We start from the raw sequence: 12,232 nt of genomic DNA, 5'->3' as shown, positions 1-12,232 counted from the left end.
GTATTGTATACTATTCAACGATTTTATTGTACTAAGACAGTAATAAAATTACAGACTACGGATTCGGACTACCGGATGAGGTAATAATAATATGGTCGTTTCTCAATTCCGAGCAGCTAGTCCGCCGCCACTGCCACTGCTGACCTATATCGGTTGCGCCGACGTCGGTTTTCCGTCGCCGCACGTGGCATCACTGTGCAACTGTTGCTGCCGCCCAGCGTCCGTTTTATTTCGCGTGTTGGTTGGTAATCGCTTCGCACACACATGCGTCGCGTGTTAACTTCACGGCAACGTTACGTTCTCCCGGTTCCCGTGTAGCGTGTTCGGTTGTACGGTCGTCAGTCGTCATTCGTCAGTGCGCCGTGCACTGCCGTCACCGTTTTTCCGCGCTCTCCGTACACTGTTCTTTATTATTATTTTGATATTTTTGACGTATCAAATTCCGGTGCGTTATCAATTATCCGCGCGTTCTCGCCGTTGATACGCGACAATATTCCGTGTCGGAGCTGCAGGTGCGACTTACGATTGCGGTCCACGAAAATATCGACGATATTACACTCGGCTCATATTACGCCCAAATATCGATTTCCAGTTGGCTGGGAAACCGACATAAAATTTAAGCTAAATTCCCGAATCAGGTCAGTACTCGACACGTTTCTTCGTAATTCGCCATTACCATTGCTGATGACTACTGTAATAGTTGTGTAAATGTGTTGTATCCATCTATTGCGATTATATTTGTCGGCTGCATTGCGTTCGCTGCTGCTCGTTTAGGCCGTTTAGGATGTATTATGTATACTGTATTTCGAATGACACGGAATGATAAGAAAGAAAATTTAAAACGTATAGATAAAGGTGGATGCGTAAGTTTTGTGTTCGCAATTTATTATTGTGTAATTTTTATCAATTTATTTGAACATCATCTCGACATGATATTATTAGTAGATAGTTTACTATCTAGATTCGCTTACGTTAGAGCAAAGATTACTTTTCTCTTAGCCTTAACAATGTTTATCTCATTATCTGGTATTTTGGTAGATTTTTTGTTAATTTGGATTTTCTTCGATTTACTCATAAATCGTAAACAATACATTTTTGTATTTTTGAACATACTGTACTTTTCTTGTTCTCTATATCTACTTACATATTTGTGAAATGTAAATTTTGAACAATAATCAATATAGACAAGTATTCTAAAATTGGAAAATTGGAGTAATATAATAAAAGGTATAAAAATTAATAGGCATTCCTAGGTACGTAAAAATTACAACTGTTTGTATTTATAATACTAAGTCTCCAATTTATAATTGTGTAATTAAGGTTCTATTCTATTTTTTTTTAATACCTACTACATTTTAATTCTTATTGTAGTTATTAATTTGAAATAAAAAACCGTTTTGGTTGTCTTACATTATTATTAATAAATATTTAAAATGAAAAATAATTGTATAACAATGTTTTTAATTTATTTCTTATTTCTTATAGTTTAATATTCTAATTAATTTGTTAAATATGAAAAATTATTTAGATAATGTTACCTACATACTTGATATTTTCGACAATGAAACATAAATCATAATACAGGTAGTATACATACATATTATTTATATTATACTTATTATAGATAATAGATAACCCAGTTACCTGTTTTAGAAATCAATTTATATAAAGCGTATGCATTTTTGAATGATATTGATGCATCATAATAAGTAGGTTCTTATATTAAAGTAAATATTTTTTTTCTCCGAATTTAATGTTATGCAATTCGTCACACACAATTAATTTTAAACGTAGAGCTTGTGCGGATGTTACGAGTAAGTTGACTACGTAATATTTTTGTTATCTAAATATATTTTATTATTTTGTATACACTAAACTAAAACTACCATCGCAATTTATAAACGAATACTGGTATTAGTTTAACAATAATTTGTTTTCACATTATTTATTTTTTATTTTAAAGGACAATAGGTACTTTTTACCTCGTATTTTACATACAATCAACACAAATTGTTTTTTTAAATAGGTCAGTTTTTATTTTTCACGTAGTAAAAAAATTGCATTATAAAAATGTGTAAAAAGCTATGAAATGTATAACGCGTCTGTATTTATCTATTCTTCACAATTTTGTTGGTTTATTGAACTGCGTGTAAAATGGTTTTATGAATGTCATGATTTATAGTTGACTTCACCTATACACTTACAAAAACGGAAAATGAAAAAAAAATCATATGTACTGGTTTACACCAACGTGAATAAAATGTGACGATATCCCAACACTAGACCTAACACAAATGGGTTGAATTAGGAGACTATATTATGGATTTTGTTGTTTGCGGCTTATGTGTTCTACGGCATAATGTCAGAGATTCGTATTGCGTTTGCTGTGAAATAATCGCGATTATTATATATATACATGTACAGTATTTAAATTATATACGTATAGTATATATTATGCACACTGCACTCAGTCATATAAACAGCACATATGTAATAAAAAATAAAGTAATAAAAAGAGATAAAAATCGGAGTTCGACTTAACGTGTTCTATGTTGTTTATAAAATGAAGGTACCTTCTCTTCGGGATACAGAATTATACTTGGGTACCTAATACCTATAGTTACTGCGGTTTGAGAGCAAGATTGGTAAATTGGGTAAGGAAAAAAATTGGTGATTGGTAAGTTGAGTCCAGGAAAAAAATATATCTGGTTTTTATAATATCATGTTCTAAATAAGTAATATATGGTATAAATAATTAAAAATTGAGTCCTGGAAAAATTTTAGTATGTATAAATATCACGTTTTAGGTAAAAACTTTAATGATAAACATTTAACAAATTCTAATCTAACAATATTATTAGTACACGAGTATTTCGTCATTTGTTCCCTTATGTGTTTTTCTTTACCGAGTGTAATTTTCTTTTTTTGTATTGTACTTTGTAATTTAATATGTGTCTCAGACTGAACTTCTAATAGTTCGTCCACAAAACAGAATTATTCAAAAGTAAATTGTATAAATACAAAATATTAAAGTTGTAAGTTTTTAATATTTTAGACCTATAGTTGCTCCAATGGTTTATAGATGGGACCCAACTTACTACTTTTTATACCCGGGACTCAACTTATCGTTTTAAAAATAACAAAAATTATCGAGGACCCAATTTACCTAGCCACTTTGTGAGTATAATGTTTAATTTTTGTATTCTTATTATTATATGTGTTCGTCTTTGTATTTATATAATATAAAGGTACCTATGTATTTATTTATATCTGCGTTATAGTCTAAAATGCATGACAAGTAATCATGTATTTAGATTTATTTTTATTGTATTAATATGAATAATGTGTTGTTCAATACAATACTGTATTAAAACATTTGTAATTGTACGTTAAAAAAGTAGAATATTATGTTTGTCTGTATTTTAACTTAACATTAATTTTGTTTGGAATTTTTCTGATATTTTATTGAATTAAAATATAAGTATTTTGAAGGGTTGCCATGTGTAACTGGGATTTTACCGCTTAATAATGGTCAGAATTCAAGTTTTGTGAATGTTCAGATTAAAGAGGGTTAGAGTTAGACATCTGCTCGTATATTTTAAGAAATATCGCTATAAGTTATTGCCAGATAAAAATCAAACCCAAACGACCACAGTGATTGTTCACCTTTTGAAAACGTGTTTGTTAAGGGCCTATGGGCTAAGAAGCGTGAAAAAAAAATAATGGCGGGTAGGTGGGTACATACTACATATACATGCATGGTATATTGTATATATATAAAATTATGTATTTAACCAGATCTTATCCCTCTTATTCTTGGTTTTTTCATCATTTTTCTCCCCCATAAAATTCCATCTGGACTATAAATACTAACAAACAATAGGTTGGTAATATTGTTACAACTTGTTTCATGACGTTTATTGTTCTTTCTGAACGCTTACCTATATTATATATATTTTCTGACATTTTCTTAATTAGAGACGTATCTGTGTTATCCTTTAGACAAGGGAAAGAAGCGTGTAACAATGGGAGGGATGTTTTTGACACCCAATCATTAATGCATCCCTATAGGCTATAATGTTATTATTTAACACAAAACTACCTTCATTGTGTAGTGTTCAATTAAAAAACAACATAATAATTCCCGTGTATAGTCAAGTTTTTTTACTCATTATTACCTGTTAAGTTTACCCACCCATTTATTTGAAATAACAATTTATTTTTTAGGTTATTATGTTATTATGTTATTTAATTATTTTAATATATATATCGATACCTACTTAATTTGGTTTTTACTCATAAGACGTGTTTCGGAACGACACGTATTACAATACAATTTTTATGTTGTTGAATTGTTCATATCAAAACTACTCATTTTATACAGTTATGATACTTATAGTCAGTTTTTAAATTTCACGGTAATTTGATAAACCTTTAAGGAAAGAATACTTAAATAATATTATTCATGTTAATTATTTATATATTGCGATTCATTATCATTATTATTTTCACGTATAAAAAATGTAAATGAAAAATGTAACTCGTGTATCTATTTCTTTTTCATTAGTGTATATTATATACTGGATAGTTTGTTATTGTTGAAATATTGTAGGACCTTGGTATTTATAAATTCAATTTTTTAAGGTAGAAAAACTTTATGTTTCGAGTGTAAGTGCAGATTTAATATTAATAAATTTCATGTACCTTACACATTTTTTGTATTAACCATATTATTTAACTAGATAAATTATGTAAATTAGAGTAATTTTTTTAATATTGATTTTCAGAACTATTATAAAAAAAAAAGATATTCTATTTAGTGTAAAGTATAGCTGATAAGAGGTTATTGCAGTACCTAATCTGTATTGTATCGTATTTGTTAGAAAATTAAAATAGGATTATTAGGTCACGATTCTCACTGCCGAATGGCGGCAACCAGTTCGTTTGATCAACAAAACAACATTAACATTGAACTGGTAAATAACCACTAGGTACTAGGTAAGATAGAATAATAAAATAAAAGCCATTGTCCCCGGAGGCCAGATTAAATCATAACAGGTTTTTTTTTGGTACCTCGAGCTTAAAAGAAATGAGCCTTTAATTTGTATTGTAGGTACATTTGTACAATTGTGCTTATTTTTAAAAATATTATTTTTTTTTTTTATGAATTTATTCTTCTTTTTTCAAAGCCGACTGGATTAATAATAGGCGTCTATTCGGGACCCCTGTGGTTGTCGGATAAATCAAACACAGTTTGTAAACGATGAAAACGTAACAAATATTGTGGATACTAATAGAGCGATTTTTGGTTCTATCACTCCAATCTGACCAGTCGTATGTTGAATTGAAAGAAACAGGTTTTTAAATCTTTTACCATGTGGTGTTATTAATTAATATTAGGTTGACAATTTAAATTTGTTCATAGAACTTAATAAGTAAGTGTCAATTTCATATTATTTTAAGTTGATACATTTATGTTTTATAATTATATTTAATATCCGAATTTAATCTAAAGTTACCACCCCCCCAGGTTAGGCAATAAAGCTGTAATAAAATAATATAAAAATATTTTTGGGGAATTCTTCTCATAAATTTAATTTATCCGCTCAACGATTTTATAAAGGAGACAGAAGAATATAATAGTTCAGGTTATACCTATGTAGTATGTACTTTATATTTATCACTAGTTCATCATTTTATATAGTTATATACTTATATACAGGGTTATTCAAAATGTATTACCCGATGATTTTCACCTGGCTTCTTGGGTCACTTTATCTTACGCCATTTAATTAGATATTTTGGAGATATGTTAAAAATGAAGTATTTTAGATACTGTATATTTATCACCATTATCCATCTAAAAATTAGCGCAGTCAATTACAACGGATATGTATGAAGTAAATTAGAGATTTAATTAGATGTTATCCATGTTATCAAAGGAAGTCACGTGGAACATTTTTTGGTACTATTACATAAATTTGAAATGTCATTCTTTTATTTAATGTATCATATGTTACTCTAAACTTCAAAACTAAAAAGATATAAGCATTTGACTAGGATGAGTTATTTTGAATAACTCTGTGTATAGTATAATATCATAAAATAATAAATTGAAAGAGATTGAAACTTACAAGTTATACAATTAAAAATTCGTTCAAAAAGTTGGATATATATTTAGTAGTGTAAGTTGAATTAAATTAAAAGTAAGTAGATATACAATGATAGCATGTACAATATTCGTAAACATTTAAAAAGTAATAACAATACTTATCTAAGTGTAAGGTACAAAAATATAATATACCATTAAAACAATACAAATAATCCAATAATCAAGATAAAGTTATTTTTCAGATTAATATGTTTTGATCATTGATTTCAAAATAGATTAAAGTCTATTTGTCTATAAAGTTAATTTGAATGGTTTTAACGTTGAATAACTATGATTTATACAGTCCTGAAGTTTAATTTATTTCGGAACATTTGTGTTGAAATAATGTTATAAGTATTCTAAGATAGATATGAATCGATGTCATAATACGATAAACTAGTTTCCAAGTTCTTAGATAATACGAACAAGTGTGAAAAAATAAACCACTATACAATATTATTTTCCCATGTATTAAGTTGTTGACCACGTGTCTACTAAAAAACTTTGTTGTAATATTTTATAAGTTTAGTCGTTTAGATTAATTTGATTTTTGAATATTGATGCTGACAATTTTGGATCAGGACTGAATAATAGTTTGTACATTTTTGGCAGATAATATTCTAGTATTTTTTTTTGTTATTTATTTAAAACACATACACTTATATAGTTATATGTATATAATTCATTGACGTATGATATAATATAGTATGTTTTATTGTGATTTACGTATGATGTATCATGTATGTACCTATATTGCCTACCATACTGTATTACCGTAACAAATATGAAATTTTCGATGCTGAGCGTACTACATTGTTAAGTTATGTTAAGTATAAAATTTATTTTAAATTCCTAATAGTACCATGCGAGTTAGGATAAAAGAAAAGGAATCATGTCATATAGAATTACCTGCGCCAGTATGTCAGTTTATATCGAATAAAAAATTAATTCGCGGAGGTGTACTTATTTTTAGTAGCCATGTGAATGACTACTACATTTTTATCAAACTATCAAATAATTCTGTATTAAAATTTATTTCTACTACTAGTAAAATTAGATTCGATTGTCGTGTATAATATTATTAATATTTCTTGTTGAACATGATGTATAAAACGAGTGGAGCTTACGTGTTGTGGCTTAGGTCTCGTTAACAAGAGAGTATAATATCAAGATTATTCCTTATATTATAATATTATCATTTCGTTGTCTAGGTATAATGTTTACATAAATGTAAATCAAAATACACAAGTTAACATTTTAGATTAACAAAAATCAAATGATAATTAAAGTTTTAGAAATAAACGATAGTTACATTAAATGACAAAACTTTCTTTCTATTAATATCATAACTTTCTTTTAAACTATGGTTAACAAAATCCTGTTCGTTAAATAGAGCGTGTCATTTGAGAAATAGATAGACAAATATAGACGTATATGTTGTTCAAATTAGCAAATGAAATTTCTTTCAATTTTATTGACAAATTACTCGACTGAAACTGGAAACTACATTATACCTTTTTTGTTTTTCATTCACGCTTCCCTAATGTGTCCATTATATGGAATTGTAAAAATGATTTTATTAAAAATATCTATTAGATATTAAATAAATATAATTAAATACATCAAATCGAAATATAGATCGGCCATGACTGACAAACACTTGGAGTCAATTTTGAAAATTGGAACTAGCAACATACAACCTCAATTCGATCGAATATTAGCAGAAAAACATCATTTCATACTTCTCATTAAAAAAAAAAAATTATTAAAATTACAATGTATATATTATTATCATTTAAATTTATACCAATTATATTTAAGTATATTGTAGACAATATTTTATAAAAAGATTTAAAGTTAACTTATATTTGTATACCTATATTTTCATAAAATTAAAAATTATATGTGTTAATAAACTTTTGGCCCGCTAAGAGCATTTGATATTTTTTGTGGCCCTTCAATAAAAAATTGTGGAGACCCCTGTAATAGATAATAACTTAAATATAAAATTAATTGCTTTATCTAGAAGATAGATAATTTTAGATTTTAAAATTAGGGAGGAATTCTGGTTGAAAATTGGTTCTAGTTAGTACTTACTTTTTGAACGAAGAGGGGAATTCGCGGTACTTTTCCTTATAATCAGGAAATATAAAAATCTTCATTTTTATAAGTATATTATTTTTTGGCAAAACTAATTTATTTATTTTGTTATAGTTATTCAAAAACAAATAACCTCAGAAACTTAACATTTTCAGTAACTAAGTGTTTAAATATTATCATATTCTATGCATGATATAATTTAAAAATGTTTAGGTTATTTTTAAGCTATTTATAGGCATGAAGAATTTTTGGCATTTTTTGTTTTTTCTATAAAAAATTATTTGTTGGGCCTTGAAAATTTAATAAACGATCCCTTATAGGTGTTTCTTATATATTTGTATAGATATACTAAAAATACTAAGGTACAATTTTTTTATGTGTACCTGTTTTGATATTCAATTTTTTTTACAAAATTCGACAAAATTATGAACATTTATTATTTACTTAAAAGTATTTTAAAGTTAAAAATTTATAAAATCTTTAATTTTATAGTTTTTATAGTACGTTTATTATTCAAAAACATTATTCCTGGAGACTTAACTTTTATATTATGAATTTTTACTATTTATAATGGCATTTTTTAAAGTATTATGTAGATTAATTTTAAGATATTAATTATATTACCTATTTATACCATGAACCTGTTCATACTATTTTATCTATTGTACAGCAGAATGGTACCTACTTAGTAGCCCCTTTTTATTTACCTACTTAATACTTATCACCTTTTTAAAACTTAATTTGGTAAGGATAATTTAAATTTGGTGTTGTAAAAATGAGCTATGGTGAATATTCTCTAGTTTATAATGTATTCCAATGATTCTTTGATATAATATATGTGGTTGGTGCATTTTTATAGCCTCGTGGATGAATTAATTGTGTTGTGAACAATATTATGTACTATGAAATATCTTCGATACTGTATGTAGTATGTTATAATATATCAATATTCAATATTTATCATCATATTTTTTGATAATCTAGTAACTAAATATTGTAATTTGAGTATTGTCCTGTTAGAGGGTAAGTTGATCATTATTATTGTATGGCTAAACTGGTTTCCTTCTAAACCCGAACGTCAACCGGATGGATATGTGCATCTGTTTGATGTGTTCGTCGGTCCGGAAACACAAATGAACTTGTTCAGTGTGGGAAAAAGTCTGTAGGTAATAGGATATTAGTGTGACTTGTATACAGGTAGTGGCGCAATGACACTCATTTCCGCACAGGAAGTTAAAGTAGATAAATAATTTGTGTTATTAGTTTATTACTTGTTAGTGTATTGACATAATAGTGCATATAAATAATAATTATGTGATATTTTATACGTACTCGTATAGTAAAATATGTTCTTATACAATACCAGGTCCCAATTATATTTTTAAACCATTTGATTATAATTATTTTTTTTATCGTTTATTGTTTATTATCATTAATCGTGATTTATAATTGGTTAGGTATGATTTGTATTTATTATTATTATTAAGTATGTATTTAAAATGAATAAATAGTTAAATAGATAAAATGTATTTTAAATTATTAGTTTGGCATACTTAATTCAATATTTATATAATTATTAGATTGATTAGATTGATAACAATAATATTTTTAAGTATGAAAAATATTTAGATATTTACTTAAATATTATGTAAGTAAGTTAAGTTTTACATAATATTATCATATATCGGCCTTAAATATAATGTTTGCTATATTCTTGTTCTTCTTAAGTTAAATGTTTTATAAACTTTTACAATTTATGTTATAGATATACTTATATTTATTTGAATGATCAATCTTCTGTTATGAATTATGATTAAACCTATTCAACAATTTTTTTCCCATTTTCGGGGCAGAAGAAGTCGCTTTTATTATTCTTATAGCAAGGCGCTCCTGAATATTAGTGATATTATAAAGTTAATAATAATAATAGATACTACTTTTACCATTACATTATTATTAGTACCTACCTATATAGTTTTTCCGTTCCATTCCGATTCGTAATTTATATGTGATTAAGTAAATAACATAAATAATAAACGTTCAATACATTTTAAATCTAATTTAATCAAAATATAATGTAAAACTATACTATTAATTGCTAAGTGTTAATGTGTGTTATATTGTACATCGTGTGTATGTGTTATGTATAAAATGGCAGTTATATTATTATAAATGTCATATAAATGATATTGTTTATAATATAAATTAAAATTTCTATAACAAAACTGGAAGTGTTTATATACTATAAACAGTTGTAAATATTATATCCTATGTATACGCTATGCAAAATCAAAGTAATTGGCCATCATCTGGAAAGTCGCATTATAAACCGTTAACCAGTCGTCTATCATAATATATGCATTCGGAACCCGTCGTTTATGTGATCTTGATACATACATGTTTTCTCTGTAGTCACACTAACAATTTCTTGCGTGCAGCTTGTACCTACATATACTAATTAACTAGTACAATTGTATATTTAAAAATAATAATAAAAATATTTTTTCTAAAATTATAGGTGTACAATTTTAAAATATGTACCAAAACAATTTTTGCTTTTCATTTTAAAATTAGATAATCTTATTATTATGTTGGTAGACTTCAATTTAAAAATGTTAATTGATAAAAAATGTAATGATGAGCAAATAATTATAAGTGTGTATTATGTTTATAAATTTAACCGAGTTTCTAAAAGTAATAGTAGGTACAGTTATTAAAAAAAAAAAAATGTATAATTGTATTCAAATTATTATATACTAACTAATTTTACATGTTAAATTACAAAAAAGTTTGGTGTATATATAACTATATTATGTGTTGGACTGTTGAATAATATATTTCGTATTTGTTATATAGCTTACCATATTATACAGTTAGAATAATAAATTGTTTGTTTCAATATTTTTTCTATTTCCTACCGGTGTACAACACGATGGTATATATTATATTATGTTAAGATTAAGTATGCAGTTGATGGAAACAGGTATTATACAAAGAATTAGAATAAAAATATAACCAATAAGAAAAGTTTCTTTACTTTATTTTCATTTATATTTGTCCATGTTTAGAAGATCCAAGGACTTACCCTGATATCCGTTAAATCCGTATAAGGCAAATTGTATAAAATTAGCCTTGTAAAAAAATTGCGTTTGAATTACATTTTTGGAGAAGTTCAAATATAATAAATCTATATTATTTAATAAGTTAATTTAAAAAGTAATAAACCTTATAGTTTTATAGGTACATTATTTCATTTATATTATATCACATAAATTAAAAAGTTGTTAGGATACAGAGCTTATGTGCAAGATTTACTATGTATCTAGGTTTATATATTATATATTTATACAATATATGTAGGGATATATATTACCCTAATAAAATTTATATATGCAGATATTATATATATATATTAATATTATTTCTTAAGTATGGAAGCCATATGTTGTTTTTGAGTAAAAGTACCTATGTCCTATAGATTATCTAAGTACGTTACTACGTAGTATAATAAATATATTTATGAATATAAAATGAAACATAACCAATACCTAACTTGTTACATTGCCTTATCAACTTCGAATGTTCTGTTTTACATTAGTAAAATGGAAAATAAATCTACAGCTTATTTTACTTATTCGACATAAGATATTTAAAAACCTATATAGTAAAGAAATTAAATCATACACTTCATACGTTTTGGATATTTGTTTATGTAAGCATAATGTAGTTTATAGGGTCAATAAAATATTCCTTATTCATGTACAATTATACTTAAATAACAAAATAACCAACTAATCAAAATATTATAGGTTCTTATTCATTATTTCCTAAATCACAAAAATAGATTGTATTTGTTTTCTATATATTTCATCATTGTTTTATTATTTTTCTTAATTTTTTGAAAACTATTACTATTCTAAACAATTTATAAATATTTAAGTTTTTGATATCATAAATTCTATTGCTTATTATTAATATAAA

The 12,232-nt window shown here is 26.1% G+C and overlaps 1 protein-coding gene across 2 annotated transcripts in view; it reads left to right on the top strand.

Annotated features, from left to right (window-relative positions):
• Nucleotides 1-282: 282 nt before the first annotated feature.
• The window catches only part of LOC113552059 (MICAL-like protein 2), a 28,950-nt gene continuing 17,000 nt past the window's right edge, over nucleotides 283-12,232 (top strand). The window contains exon 1 of one of the 2 annotated variants that reach the window (XR_003405154.1): nucleotides 283-638. The gene's annotated coding sequence lies outside the window, so the exon portion shown is untranslated. The remainder of the gene's footprint in view (nucleotides 639-12,232) is intronic. The other variant, XM_026954724.1, reaches the window with a different exon arrangement.

The sequence above is a fragment of the Rhopalosiphum maidis genome, chromosome 2 (genome assembly GCF_003676215.2).
Source record: "Rhopalosiphum maidis isolate BTI-1 chromosome 2, ASM367621v3, whole genome shotgun sequence".
In the NCBI taxonomy this organism is placed as follows: Eukaryota; Metazoa; Arthropoda; class Insecta; order Hemiptera; family Aphididae; genus Rhopalosiphum; species Rhopalosiphum maidis.
Note: the sequence above shows the minus strand (reverse complement) of the source record. Positions and strands in the feature narration are given on the sequence as shown.